This window comes from Mustela erminea, chromosome 5 (genome assembly GCF_009829155.1).
Source record: "Mustela erminea isolate mMusErm1 chromosome 5, mMusErm1.Pri, whole genome shotgun sequence".
Taxonomy (NCBI): domain Eukaryota; kingdom Metazoa; phylum Chordata; class Mammalia; order Carnivora; family Mustelidae; genus Mustela; species Mustela erminea.
Genome location: NC_045618.1, coordinates 111,368,518 through 111,383,424, shown reverse-complemented (window position 1 = coordinate 111,383,424; position 14,907 = coordinate 111,368,518). Strand labels below are relative to the sequence as shown.

General features: G+C 43.2%; 1 protein-coding gene across 2 annotated transcripts in view; it reads left to right on the top strand.

Moving 5' to 3' along the window:
- Nucleotides 1-2,423: 2,423 nt before the first annotated feature.
- ESR2 (estrogen receptor 2) overlaps nucleotides 2,424-14,907 on the top strand; it is a 70,542-nt gene continuing 58,058 nt past the window's right edge. For both annotated transcript variants that reach the window (XM_032344462.1, XM_032344461.1), the window contains exon 1: nucleotides 2,424-2,885. The gene's annotated coding sequence lies outside the window, so the exon portion shown is untranslated. The remainder of the gene's footprint in view (nucleotides 2,886-14,907) is intronic.

Here is a 14,907-nt window from a genome sequence, read left to right as displayed (position 1 = left end):
GAGCAGACGTTTATCTCTCAGGTGGCTGGAGGCTTTGAGGCAGGGCTTGTTTGTGGGAGATCTAGTGTCCTGACATTCAAGACATCTTCATTTCTGATTGACTGCAGTCATGCGCATGGAAGAGAACAGAGTTTTGGGCTCTCAGCTGGGTTCTAGTCTTTCTCAGCCGAGGACTGGCCATGTTCTCAACTGTAAAATGGGGATACTTAATAATAGAATTTCCCTCCTAAGCCTACTGTATAGCAAATGAGGGGTGCCTGGGTGGCTCAGTGGGTTAAGCCTCTGCACTTAGCTAAGGTCATGATCTCAGGGTCCTGGGATTGAGCCCCACATCGGGCTCTCTGCTCAGTGGGGAACCTGATTACCTCCCTCTCTCTGCCTGCCTTTCTGCCTATTTGTGATCTATCTCTCTCTGTCAAATAAATAAACAAAATCTTAAAAAAAAAAAAGAAAGAAAGAAAATGAGATAACGTGCAGAAAAGTAGGTCATGGCTAAATGCCTAATCAGTGGTAGCTGTCAATGAAAGCATTGGGGCTATTGGCTCCTTCCTATGTGTGGCTTTAGGCAGCTCTGGGGGCCTCAGTTTCCTCATCTGAGAAGGAGGGTCAATTGTACCTGGTTCATGGAGCTCCCATTAAATGAGATGCAGTACAAACACTCAGCACGCTCTCTGGCACAGTGTAGACACCTGATAGATGTCAGCTTTCTTCACCCTCACATTATCTTTTTCTGCCTAGTGTCTCAAGACTGAAGTTCCTTCACAATAATTTCCTTTCCAGATGTATTTTTTTAAAAGATTTTATTTATTTGTTTTTAACTTATTTATTTATTATTTTTTATTGTTATTTTGTGTTTTTTAAAAAGATTTTTATTTATTTATTTAACACACACACACACAGAGAGAGAGAGAGAGAGAGAAAGCGAGAGAGGGAACAGAAGCAGGGGGAGTGGGAAAGGCCAAATAGCCCCATGCGGGGCTTGATCCCAGGACCCTGGGATCATGACCTGAGTCAGAGGCAGACGCTTAATGACTGAGACACTCATGTGCCCCCAGATGTATCTTGTTAACAAGTAAGTACTTCCAAGTGGAACTGATTTTTTAAAACCATTGCTTAAAATTTTCTTCGGTGCATAGGAGCATATGGGTAATGGGTACATCCCGGGACACCCAGGGGAGGGGACAAGGAAAGCTGAGATTGGCAAAGAGAAGCATGTGGTCCTCTAGAGTTCTACACAGATGAATCTGGTCAATTTCACACTCTGCCTTTCAAACTAATTTCTCTGCCTCAAGGATCAGGAAACCCTGCCTTGCAAGTTGAGAGAACCCAGGAGTCCCTGCTTTAATGAAAATTGAAGGGGGTGGCGGAAGAGAGAGTTTTCCTAACCACTGTTTATAAAGAGGGCAGCTCTCTATATGTGGAGCCTGCCTTCACTACCTATGAACCTCACTCTTAGAAACCCGGAGCATGTTAGAGTCGGTCTAGGCCATTTTTGGCTAAAGCCCAGCACCTGAGGCTGGCATTGTAAGTCTTCCTCCAAATGCCCTTTTGGTCTTCTTTTATCAGAGATCTGGAGTCACAGCCGGATCAAGAACCACGTCCCTTCTGCCGTGTGTATGGATAGTGTGGTGATTAGTTAGACACAAATGTGGCACTGGGGACCCAGAATGGCCTATGGGACATCTGCAACTTGCCTTTGGATTTTTGCCACCAGTGGCTGCCCTCAAGCCGGGTGCTTCAATAATGACTATGAGGTCGGTACTCCTCACTGTGGGCCGCTGCAGGGTGGGTGAGAACTTGGGGACCCCGCAGACTGGGGAACTGAAGCTGCCACCAGGGGACGCTCGCGTGCGGAGAGCTCGACGGAGGCGCTGCGGAGGGAAGAGGGGCGCAGCAGCCACGGAGGCAGATCCCCGCCCCCCCCCCCAGGTGTTGCTTTGCAGTAGGTGAGTTTGAGGAGGTTCCTGGGATCTTTGCTCTCACGAGAAAGGCCTTCCCAGCCAGCCGCGGAAAGCCGGCAGCCACCACCTCCCGCCTCGGCCGCGTGGCTTGCCCCGCTCCCCCCCGCCCCCCCCCGCCCCCAGTGCCACGAACCTGCGCTTGCAACCCGGGACTGGGAAAACCCAGAACCTCTCTAGTTGCACCACTGGAGTCTTAGATTTCTGTACTTCAGTGACACCGAAGCATCCAGCCCCTGTCAGACCCTCGTGGGTCAGCGTCCAGGGACGTGATGCTCCCAGTATGGCCCCCAGTCGGGCAGCATCAATTTCAGCTTCACCCCGACCCTGGTTTGAAATGCACATTCTCAGGCCCCGCCCCACACCTCCTACATTGCGGACGGCGGGAGGGGCTCCCCCTGAGGGTGCCTGCGGAGCGCCCCTTCCCGGGGGGGCTTCCCCCTTCGCGCAGGTGAGCGTGGCTGGCGAGGCAGGGGAGTGCGCGTACTCCCGAGATTTCCGCGCAGCCGGCTTGGTGGTCACGTGGGCCCTTGGACGCCTGCCCTCCTCCCCCTGCCAGCCAGCCCCGGGTCTTTAAAAGGAAGGGGAGGCTCCTCGTTAAGTCGTCTGTGATCTTCGCAGCGTCTCTGCTTCCCAGACTTGTTGAATCCCAGTTCGCGCCCCTGCGGCTCGGTAGCCGGCAGCGCCGAAGCTGCGAGAACCGCCCGTGGAAACTTGCAGCGGGTGGAGAGGAGGCGGCGGGAGAGCCGGGCCGGGGAGGGACCACCCGGGCTTCCCGTGCTGCGGTGTAGGCTGGCCTTCGGGGACTGCGCGAGGTGCGCTCGCTCTCCGCGCCGGGTGGCCGCCAGCCCGTGGCCGGGACCTACCCCTCCGGGAGGAGCACGGGTCGGCGTTTTAGAGACCGCCGGGCTGGTGTTCACCTGCTAGGTGAGTGCCCCGCGGCCCCAGATGGGGTTTGTCTGCTTTTCTGTGTGAAATCCTGGGGTGGGAAACCAGTCATATTGAGAACAATATGCCCCCCCAACCCTAAACCACTTTTCTTGAAAACTACAGGAAACAGAAATGTCATGCTCTAAGTATTTTCATTCCAGACGCTGGCAGGTTAATTTAGTTAGTCAGTTTGTGCCTGTACGCTCCGGATTGATGTGTGTCCTTTTGAAAGAAAACAAAACAAAAAAACAAAACAAAAAACTGGATGTTTTTCAGTGGATTTCCCGACAGAGGATGAGATGGTGACAGTGGGAAAGTTGAGCAAGGACTTCATGCTTGAGTTGTGCGGGGCTGGGAAGGTGTGCGTGGGTCAAGCAGGTGACCAGTGTTTTGAATGCACTAACTGGCATTCCTCAGTGATAACAAAAACAGAGTTGTCTCTGTCCTGGGCAAACGGAGCTAGATTAAGATCTAGTCGTTTTATTTGCTGATGAGGAACCTAGCTGCTGCTTTCCTACCCCTTTACGTTGCCATTCGTGCCTAATTCAAATTGGAAGCATAAACTTAAGGGAATATTATTTTTGGAAAAAATAAAACTTTGGGTTCGAGTGGATTTTTTTTTTTTAAAGTTTAGGAAAACCGGGTTGACTCAATTTTACTGTTTTATGAAACAACGTTGTGCTTTGGTGTGGCATGCAACACTTTGGAGAAAAGATTTTGTCTTATTTTGTTAGATTTTCAGTGTTTACATGGGCATTCCATTGGGATTTTTACTTTTAAGTTTCTGAACGCACAGTGGATATTGTCCTTTGTGGGGAAAGATGTTTGTTACTTAAGTGAACATGTGAAAAGAAAGGTTTGTGCTGTGAGTATTGTAAATAGAAATGTGCTGTGACTATAACACTTCGACTTCTTTTTTCTGCAGAGAAATCTATATTTCTGCATATATCCAGGAAGAGGGAAAATGTAAGGGTCTGTTCATCGATTGGTGTTAAACCATAATCTTAGGATCCATTTTACATTCAATCTTTTTTTTTTTTCCCAGCTGTATTACTGAAACATTCTTATGTTTTCAAAAGCAGCCAGTCTCCTGTAACACTTGAGACTTGAAAGTCTCTGAAGTCAATTTTTAAAAAAGATTTTATTTATTTGAGAGAGAGAATGTGAGAGAGGGAACACAAGCAGGGGGAGTGGGAGAGGGAGAAGCAGGCTTCCTCCTGAGCGTGGGCTCGATCCCAGGACCCTGGGACCATGACCTGAGCCAAAGGCAGACGCTTAATGACTGAGCCACCCCGGAGCCCCAGAAATCAATTAGAAACACATTTGGAATCCATTTTGTAGTGGTTCTGAGGGACTCAAATTAATCTAATGGCCTTTTATATTCCTCAATTTATTAATAATCTGAAAGAGGTAAAGTTTAGTAGTAAATTAACCCTTAAAATATAATTAACATTTAGTAGATATTAATATGTCCATTTGTAAGAGGTAAACACTGCAGTTTTCTATAAATACATATTCAGGTAATCATGCAAACTACATCTTGTGATAATTTTAGTTCATGTTTTGAGGCATTTTATATAATACTTACAAATATGTAATAATTATATAAAATACTGAAGGCTGAGCTTGACTTGTTTGCTGGTAACTTTCTTAGTAATTACATATAGAACACTTGAGAACTGTATACTTGAGTATAATCTCAATTCAGTGCCGAGCACATGGATTTAGACATAATAACCTTTTTAAAAAGGTAGGCTCCTGGCAGTATAATTTACATACAGTAAAACCTAGGCTCTTTAGAAGTACCCTTGATGAATTCTGACAGTCGCAACATTTATATAATCACTTATGCACTCAAGACCTAGAACTGTGCCCTCAGTCCCCAAAGTCCTCTTTGTGCTTTTGTAGTCAACCCTCTCCACCCATCCCAACCCCTGGAAATCATTGATCTGTTTGCTGATTTTACCATTCTACTCTTCAGTGTGTTTTTACCTAGAAATAATTATCTTCCTTTGCTTTTCACAAGAGTATCTCTGTCCTCTGGTATTTTAGTTTTAATCCTATATGCTTTGGAATAAATTGAGGCAAAGAGAAGCTATTTTGCAAATGGGACTAAGTGTTAAATTCCCAGTGTGCTAATAGATTTCACTCTTAGCACATTCAGACTCCACTGTGGGATAAGCTTTTGGTTATGGTCTGTAATGTTAATTATCCCAAACGGAACAAAGGGTTATTTAAAAAAAAACAGTGGTTGGGATGCCTGTGTGGCTCAGTGGGTTATGCCTCTGCCTTTGGCTCAGGTCATGATCTCAGGGTCCTGGGATCCAGCCACATCAGGCTCTCTGCTCAGCAGGGAGCCTGCTTCCTGCCCCCCTCTGCCTGCCTCTCTGCCAACTTGTGATCTCTGTCTATCAAATACATAAATAAAATCTTAAAAATAAATAAATAAAAAACATTGGTTACTTATGTAACATTAATAGAATGTATTGCATTTTTTAATACTCTGGGCATTTAAAATACTTTGATTATACTAGAGATTAAGAAAGTTACCTGAAATTACATATCATTGAATAGTGAGGAGCAGAAGAGTGATTGAAAATGGCAATCTGGAGACGTTGAAAATCCAATATAGGGTGATGGTGACTTAAGTTAAAATACTCAGAGTTGAGGTCTGTATGCGATTATCTATTGACATCAGAGTTTTTTCATTTCTGTGCTCCTGCTTTGAAATCTAGATTGTCTTGCAGGACATAGATGCAAAATCTCTTGCAAACTAATATTTTTTACTGCTTAATACATTATTCAATTCAGTGAGCAGTTGGGAGCCTCTTCCTGCTAAGCCCTCCTACTGAACGTCCGTCAGATGGTGTCCTTTTCCTTTCTCCTTTGTGCTATGAAAACGAGGGCCTGTATTTGATACACGCAGCTTACTTTTCCGAGAACTCCAGTGGCAGGCAGGCGCTAGGAGAGACAGAGTGAGGTGCGGAGGAAGTTCCGGCAGGCTGGGGGGTCGGCGTTCCTAGCTGGAGCCTTTACAGCTCTTCATCATTAAGGGTTTTTAGTGGGGAATCTGTACAGGTGCTTTTGACCGGGCAGGAGAGTGAGGGGCCGTGGAAAGACAAATTACTGGATTTGTAGATATTTCCTCACAGCAATATTTTCGTGGTAAGTGTTCATGTTCACCTGTCAAACCTGGGACCGGAAGAGAAGAGGAGTGCCTTCAGCTTAACTAACGCGTTAGTCCAGTTTTCCTGAACCTCTTCCTGCACAACCCTCCCCACCCTGGCCCAAATGGATATGTGAAAATGGTTCCATTTCCTAAGAGCGGTCCGAATTGGGAAGGGATGGAGACTTGCTAAAGAGAGCAGACTGGTGGGCTCTCTCTCCAGCACCGCCTTAGTGTGTGTGTTGGTTCTGTGGCTGAGGCTCTGGCCTCTTTCCCGTCCAGCTGCAAAGTTCTATTTCCTGTCCAGCTTGATAAGGTCCAGTGAGCTTCAAGGGAAATTAGGTTTTTCTCACGTTGGAAGATACTTGTCCATGTGAGTCAGTTACTAATGATCGGTTCTGTGGTGATTTTTGGAGCATTTTTTTTCTTTCTAATGAAAAGTTGATCAAGAGCTGTGTTTGGCTGTAGAAAATTTAAGGTCAGCGATTGGTAGACTGCCATTGACACACATCAAGGATGTTTGACACTTAAAGATTTTTTTTTTCTTTTCTATGAAATTCCTTGTGTTCTGCATGGCAAGTGTGCGTTTATGACTTCTGTGGGGGCACACAAATGGGGATGTTTGAATGCTTGGGGAGGTGTGATGGACATACTCGAGGGCGCAGCACAAGGAGAATGGGGCATTCTGGGCTCCATAAGGTTCAGATAGGCTCCCAGCGCCCAGCTGTTCGGACCAGCATCATGAATTGTCAAACAGAAGTACAGTGAGGAGGCAATAATCTTCAGGGTGGTCATGAGGGCATTTTAACTCTTCTAGAAGTTCTGCCCAACACTGCAGGTGTATCCAGTGACCTGCTAATGGACGGACTTCATCTTTCTGGATGAGTATTAATACCTCACAGATGCTTTCACATACATCATTTCACTTTATCCTCCAAATACTGTGAGAACATGCAGCCCATATTAGGTCCCCATTTCTACTGAAGAAGCCATGGAACCTCGGGGAGTTGACGTGATTTGTGTGAGACCTCCTGGCTTTCAGGCAGAGTGGGGACTAGAACCTTGTGTACTGCTCTGTCCACTGGACAGAGAATATATGCAATAGCAGGGCTGGTGGTGACTGCTTTCGTCTTGTTTATCCAGATTTGACTGGTACTTTGATAAAATCTTCTACTCTTCCTGAGTGTTTTTCTAGCATTTCTTGGGCCTGCCTTTTTCTTCTTCCAAAGAATTGCTGTTCATATTTGGGATTTTAAGAACTTTTTTTTTTCTGTTTCAATTCCAGAATGTGTTACTAGTATGATAGAACATGGTGTATAATCCCATGTGTACAGAGAGCTTTCCTGCTGAACACCGACGTGACCCGCAAGGGCTCACCACCAGCATATGTGTGTCTGTATGGGTATGTGCGTGTGCTCATGCTGGAGGAGTGGGCCAGAGAAGTCTCTGGACAGAGGACAAGGGCTGTTCATCATGAAAGATATGGGCCAACTATCTTAGGCTATGATGACTAGTTAAGGAAAATTGACATGCAAAGAAGTGTTTAATTCTTAGAATCAGGATGTCTGGGTACGTGTTCTTTTGTTGACCAGGTGAAGTTCCATGCCTGCCAGGCCCAATAATTAATCTGGTTAGAGACTATTTTTCCCTCTGACTCCAGATACTGTGCTCACCGAATCAGGGCTTGTTCAAAGGACTGTGTTGGGAAAATCTTGTCCTGCAGTGTTGAAGAAATATCTCCCTGGTTTAGATCGGACTACTCACATAACCAGCCCAGGTTGCTTAGTCACTTTCTTAGACCCCCCGGGTGAAGACTTTTGCTACTTGCTTGTCTACAGGGTCTCCTGCCATGATTTAAGTTCCTCACCCCTTGTTGTATCTTTGCTTCAAAAGAAAAAACCCTTTGCATTGGCTAGCAAGTTACTAATGATCCAGTGTTCCACTGACAAATTGTTGCCACCTGAATCTGGATACATCTGAAAGATCCTCAACCAAAAGGGAACACAGGCTTTTAATTAACTATCCAGCCACCAATTCTCGATCCTGAATTATTATTGTGCTAGGGCTGTGTGGAAATTCTAGAGAAATTGATTGGCGTATGTATGTGAAATTGATTTTTCTAAGCGAAGTCACCGTGGCACCTGATTGATTGCCTGGACGAATCCTGCATTTGCCATTCAGTGGTGTGTGTTGGACAGGTCATTTCAGCATTTCTGAGCTGAGAATGCACATTTCAGTTACAGGTGAAAATGAGTAATAGGATTGGTTCTCTGCTCCTGAGAGAGATGTCATCTTCATTTTAAATTGTGTGTTCACTTTCTACCTGGATAATAGGATGTGTTATTTCAAGTTCATGAATTTCCGTGCTGCTATTCGTCACTTTGTATCAAGAAACTTTCTGTTTTTAAGAGGCCTACTGAAAGTAAAAGATAGCAGTGGCTTTCTGATAAATTGGTGTGCTGTTTTGCTGAATTACTTATGTAAAAATGCTACTTATGTTTCTCTGGGACAATGTAAAGTTGAGATAATATGAAATTGAGTAAAAACTTGACAGACCAAAATGTTCAGAGAATTTTTTTGTTTAAATCCTTCAACTGTTTTTATTATTGAATATTAACCTGAAGTCTTGTTCAAATGGTTACTCTTCAGTTCACTGTTTTCCTGCTTTGTAATTTCCTGAATGTAATGTGTATACTCCTCACAGTGACCATACTTCTGGATATACTTCTATTTATTAAACTGGGTAGGCCATCTTGTTTTCTTGTACTTTTTGTATTTCTTGAACTTAAAAAAAAAAAATGTATTACCACCAGGTTACATTTTGCTATACATAGATCCAATCCATTAAGCATGTTACCTTGAGTATCTTCCTCTGAATTGTTACACTGTGTACTGTTTCAGTTGTGTTGTTAACCTACTTGAAATGTCTTTTGATTAAATATCTGGCCACACAAGATATGCTCAGATTGTATAGCAAAAACATGCACTAAAATGCAGTCCCCAAAGTACAATATCAAAAACCCAAGCGCAGCAAACAAGCCTATGTGGAGGCGGAGTGAAACAGAAGAAGTGTTTTCAGGTCCGATGGAAGGATGGATGCTCCCTCACAATGCTGACCAGCCCAAAGGTGCCATCTCAAGATCACCAGTGACCTAATTACCAACAACTGTGTTTCTTCTATAGTCAACCACTTGCTCCAACCCAGGTCATATCGTGAATCTGTAAATGTTTTCAGGCATTTCTGTTTAAAACCCTTTCTTGATTAACAAAATGTGATGCATAAACACAATGAAATATCATGCAGCCTTAAAAAGGAAGGAAATTCTGACACATGAGACAATATGGATGAACCTTGAGGAAATTGTGGTAAGTGAAATAAGACAAACACAGAAGGACAGACGCATGTTCCACTTCTCTGCGGTGCTGAATGGTCCGCGCCATGAGAGACAAAGTAGAAGGGTGGTTGCCAAGGGCTGGAGGAGGGTAGTTTGGGGAGCTGTTGTTTAACAGGCAGGGAATCTTAGCTTTGCAAGATGGAAAGAGTGCTGGAGATGAGCTACACAATGGCATGAGTGTATGTAACACTACTGAATCATCCATTTAGAAATGGTTAACATTGTAAGTTTGATGTGTAATTTACCACGACTTAAAAAAAATTGGACATGGCTAGTTTTGATAATAGTTAACATTATATCCTTTATCCTGCATATTTTCTGTTAGGAATTGGGGATTGTATCTGTTGATTGGAAAGCTGAGTAATGGAAATATGAAATTCTGTTATGATTAGTAAATTTATATTGACATATGAAATGTATATAAGATATATACATATATCTTATACATGCATTATATATAGTACATATATAATGCATCTATATATTATACATGTCTTACGTGCATACATGTATTATGTCTATAATGCATATCATATATTCTGTATATATGATATGTATGATATCTATCTATACACACACACACACACACACACACACACACACTTTTTATGTTCTGTATTCTTCTCCAGCTACTGTTTCCTCTCCTGTCCTTCATGGTCAATCAGTGCTGATTATAAGTGGTAGGATGTCTGTTTTAGTTTTTTAGCGTTTTACCTGGTGCATCTTGCCTCCTTTACCTGGCTCAGTAGCTCTCTGAATGCAGACTGCATGTCTTGGGACTCCTTTAGAAAATCTCCTTTCTCTACATGGTACCATACCTACTGAAGGTGCTTCCACCCCTCCTCCTTTTTAAAATGAACAGACAGTGTATTATTTCCTTCAAGGTTACAGGTCTGTGAATAATCAGTCTTGCACACTTCACAGCGCTCTCCATAGCACGTACCCTCCCCAGTGTCCATAACCCAGCCACCCTATTCTGACCCCCCAGCCCCCCAGCAACCCTCAGTTTGTTTCCTGAGATTAAGTGTCTCGTGGTTTGTTTCTCTCCCCATCCCATCTTGTTTTCATTTTTTCCCTCCCTACCCACCATGACTCCCTGCCCTGCCTCTCAAATTCCTCATATCAGAGAGATCATATGATAATTATCTTTCTGATTGACTTATTTCGTTCAGCATAATACCCTTTAGTTCTATCCACATCATTGCAAATGGCAAGGTTTCTTTTCTTTTGAGGGCTGCATAGTATTCCATTGTGTGTGTGTGTGTGTGTGTGTGTGTGTGTGTGTATCACATCTTCTTAATCCATTCATCTGATGATGGACATCTAGGTTCTTTCCATAGTTTGGCTATTGTGGACATTGCTGCTATAAACACTGGGGCACACATGCCCCTTCGGATCACTACATTTGTATCTTTGGGGTAAAAACCCAATAGTGTGATTGCTGGGTCATAGGGTAGCTCTATTTTCAACTTTTTTTTTTTTAAGATTTTTTATTTATTTGTCAGAGAGAGAGAGAGGGAGAGAGAGCGAACACAGGCAGAGGCAGAGGGAAAAGCAGGTTCCCTGCCAAGCAAGGAGCCCGATGTGGGACTCGATCCCAGGACGCTAGGATCATGACCTGAGCCGAAGGCAGCTTCTTAACCAACTGAGCCACCCAGGCGTCCCTATTTTCAACTTTTTGAGGAACCTCCATGCTGTTTTCCAGAGTGGCTTCACCAGCTTGCATTCCCACCAACAGTGTAGGAGGGTTCCCCTTTCTCCACATCTTTGCTAACACCTGTCATTTCCTGACTTGTTAATTTTAGCCATTCTGACTGGTGTGAGGTGACATCTCATTGTGGTTTTGATTTGTATTTCTTGGATGCTGAGTGATGTTGGTGCTCCTATTTTTGACTAACACCCTTGACTGGGTGAAATCTTATAAACACATTCCCTCATACTCTTTCATTATAGCAAATAATTACTGAGTGGTAGTAGAAGGTGAATAAAAATAGTGTGTGCCTTCAAGGAGCTTAAGATCTAGTTCTACCTCTACCATGTACAAGAATGATTCGATGGAGTTCTATTCGAATAAGGAGGATGAAGTTTGTAAATAATTATAGGGGTGCTAAGAGTAAGAAGGGTGCTAAGGCATAGAACGCCAACCACTTTACGATGCACTTTGCATCTTCCTTATAGGCATGACCAGTCTTCTGTAGGAAAATAGCCAATTAGAGTGGGATGATGGGTTGGGGCAGTAGAGTGCAATGCATTGGATGTTAGAAGGGTGTGACTTATTTCACAGGCTGGGGGGACAGAGGGGTGATCAGAGCTGGTTTTCAGAATGTTAGTCTGGGGGCACCTGGGTGGTGCAGATATTTAAGCTTCTGTCTCTTGGTTTCAGCTCAGGTCATGATCTCGGGGTCATGGGATCAAGCCCTCTGTTGGGCTCTGCCTCTGACTCCATGCTCAGTGTAGGTCTGCTTGGGCTTCTCTCTCCCTCTGCACCCCCCACCCCCCACTCCCCAAGTGTACCACACACATGCTCTCTCTCTCTCTCAGATGAGTAAATCTTAAAAAATAAAAAAAGAAGAATGTTATTCTGGTAGCTCTGAGGACCTGGAAAAGGAGCTCACGAGAGACCAGGCATGTTTAGGGTCTATTACAGATGCACAGACAAGAAGTAATGAGAGCTTGCTTAGATGATGGCAAAAGACAGTCCATGAGGAAAATGCACTGTGGAGAAAAATAAAGTGTGCCCTAGTGATTAAAGGTAATTGGATGCAGTGGAGAAGTCAAAGTGAAGTGTGTTGTGCTTTGTCATTAACAAATAGGAAATTAGGATTGGTTTGGGGGAGGAAAATGATTGATTTTTACCTTGGATTTGTATTATCTACTGCTGTGTAGAAAATCATCATAGAATTGAATAGCTTAAATAACAAACATAATATCTCATGCACATTTTTTGAGGGTCAGGAATCCAGGATTAGCTTAGCCAGAAGGTTCTGGCTTTGCTCCTCTCATGAGGTTGCAGTCATCTGAAGACTTGACTGGGACTGGAAGATCTGTTTCCAAAATACCTCACTCTTAGAGCTGTTGGCTGGAGTTCCTTGCTGGCTATTGGCAAGAGGCCTCCATAAGGCTGCATGTGTCCTCACAGTACAGCAGCTAATTTCCCCTGGAGTGAGTGACCCAACGGAGCAAGCCAGGAAAGGCCTGCAGTGCCTTCTATGACCTTGTCATGGAAGCCACATACCCTAATTTATTCATTCAAAATGAGTCCTAAATTTAGCGCACACTCAAGGGGAGATCAGACTCCCTTTTGAAGGGAAGAATGTTGAAGAATTTGTGGACATAGTTCAAAATCACCATAGGTATACTGTTTGGAGGACAAATTAAAATGAGCGTTCAAATGAAAATGTCAGGAGAAAGTTATCAGGATTAGAGAGCCCAGTTGCCGACATGTGGAAGTAGCTGACAGCCAGAGCTAAAAATGTCAAACATGGAGAACTTCTCAAGACAAGCTTCTTTACTTAAGGAACTTTCTCAGCCAGTCTAGTTATTAATGGTCATTCTTCCTTTTTCCAGATTATATTATATTTTCTAGATAATATTATTCTAACTTTTTTTAAAAGGTTTCTGTTTATAATTTCTTGTGTTATTTTGTGTCTTTCCTCCAAAGGTTCTTACAAAAAAATTTTAAACTTACAGAAGAGTTGAAAGACTGGTATAATGAATGTCCATATGCCCACCATCTAGATTCAGTCATTGTTAACATTTTTACTTGCTGTAACTATCCAGTTTATCCATCCAAGTATTTTTTGTCTGAACTACTTATTGGGTGGCATACTTTGTAAAGAAGAGTTTGCCCTCAACCATGGCATAAACTATAGAACCTCTCAAAAATGCAGGATACAGACTTAATTCTTTTCCCTTAATTGCTAATTCTGAGTGAGAAACTGATGTATCATTTGCAATGGGAGCCAATGGTTTTTCTTTTTTTCTCTCTCCTTTTCTTTTTTTTAAATATCACTATGGACTCCGTCCAAAGGTAACACCTGTAAAATCTGTATATAATGCCAGACATCCGTGGAGGCTGTGCCATTTTGCACTCCTACCAACAGTTTCAGAGAGAGTCTGTTTTTCCACAGCCTCGCCTGGAAAGTCTCTCTCTCTCTCTCTTTTTTTTTTTTTTTTAAGATTTTATTTGTTTATTTGACAGATCACAAGTAGACAGAGAGGCAGGCAGAGAGAGAGGAGGAAGCAGGCTCCCAGGACCCTGGGATCATGACCTGAGCCGAAGGCAGAGGCTTTAACCCACTGAGCCACCCAGGCGCCCCAGGAAAGTTTCTTGTTAAACATTTGAATTTTTGCCAAACACAAGAAAATGGTATTTTGGTATAGTTTTAAATTTTGTGAGTGAGGTTAAGCATCTTTGTGTTTTAAGAGTTGTTTTCTTTTTCTGTGTTCTATGTCTTTTGCCTATTTAAAGAATTAATGTCCACAAGAGCCAAACTATGGAAAGAGCCTAGATGTCCATCAACAGATGAATGGATACAGATGTGGTGTGTGTATACACACGCGTGATGGAATATTATGCAGCCATCAAAACCCCATGAAATCTTGCCATTTACAATGACATGGATGGAACCTAGAGGGTATTAGGCTAAGTGGAATAAGTCAATCAGAGAAAGACAATTATCATGTGATCTCACTGATATGAAGAATTTGAGAAACAAAACAGAGGATCATAGGGGAAGAGGGGAGGGAATGAAACAAGATGAAACCAGAGAGGGAGACAAACCATAAGAGACTCTTAATTTCAGGAAACAAACTGAAGTTGCTGGAGGGGACAGGGGTGGGAAGGGTGGCGTGACTGGGTTATGGACATTGGGGAGGATATGTGCTATGGTGAGTGCTGTGAAGTGTGTAAGATTGATGAATCACAGACCTGTACCCCTGAAGCAATACATTGTATGTTAATAAAAGTCAATGTCATGAAAAATTAAAAAAAATTATTTTTTTAAATTCATTTGTCAGAGAGAACACATAAGCTGGGGGAGCAGCAGAGAGAGGGAGAAGCAGACTGCCCACTGAGCAAGGAGCCTGATGCGGGACTTGATCCCAGGACCCTAGGATCATGACCTGAGCCAAAGGCAGACACCTAACCGAGTCACCCAGGTGTCCCTATCTAAAGAATTTGTTAAAATCTTTTTTTCACTTTAAGAGTTCTAAGTACTGGGACAATTAGCTCCTTGTTTCTCCTAGAAATTGAGAGTATTTCCCCCCCAATTTGTCATTTGTCTTTTTTTGACTTTGCTTATGGTGTTTTAATGATGTGCAAAGATTTCCTTTTCTGTTTTGAATTTATTGGACATCTATTAATTGGATAGATGGGGATTTCAAGCATTAGTTAGGTTTTTCTCCCACCCACAAGATATAAAGTGTATCTGTGCTTGCTTCTAGGACTTGTGTGGCC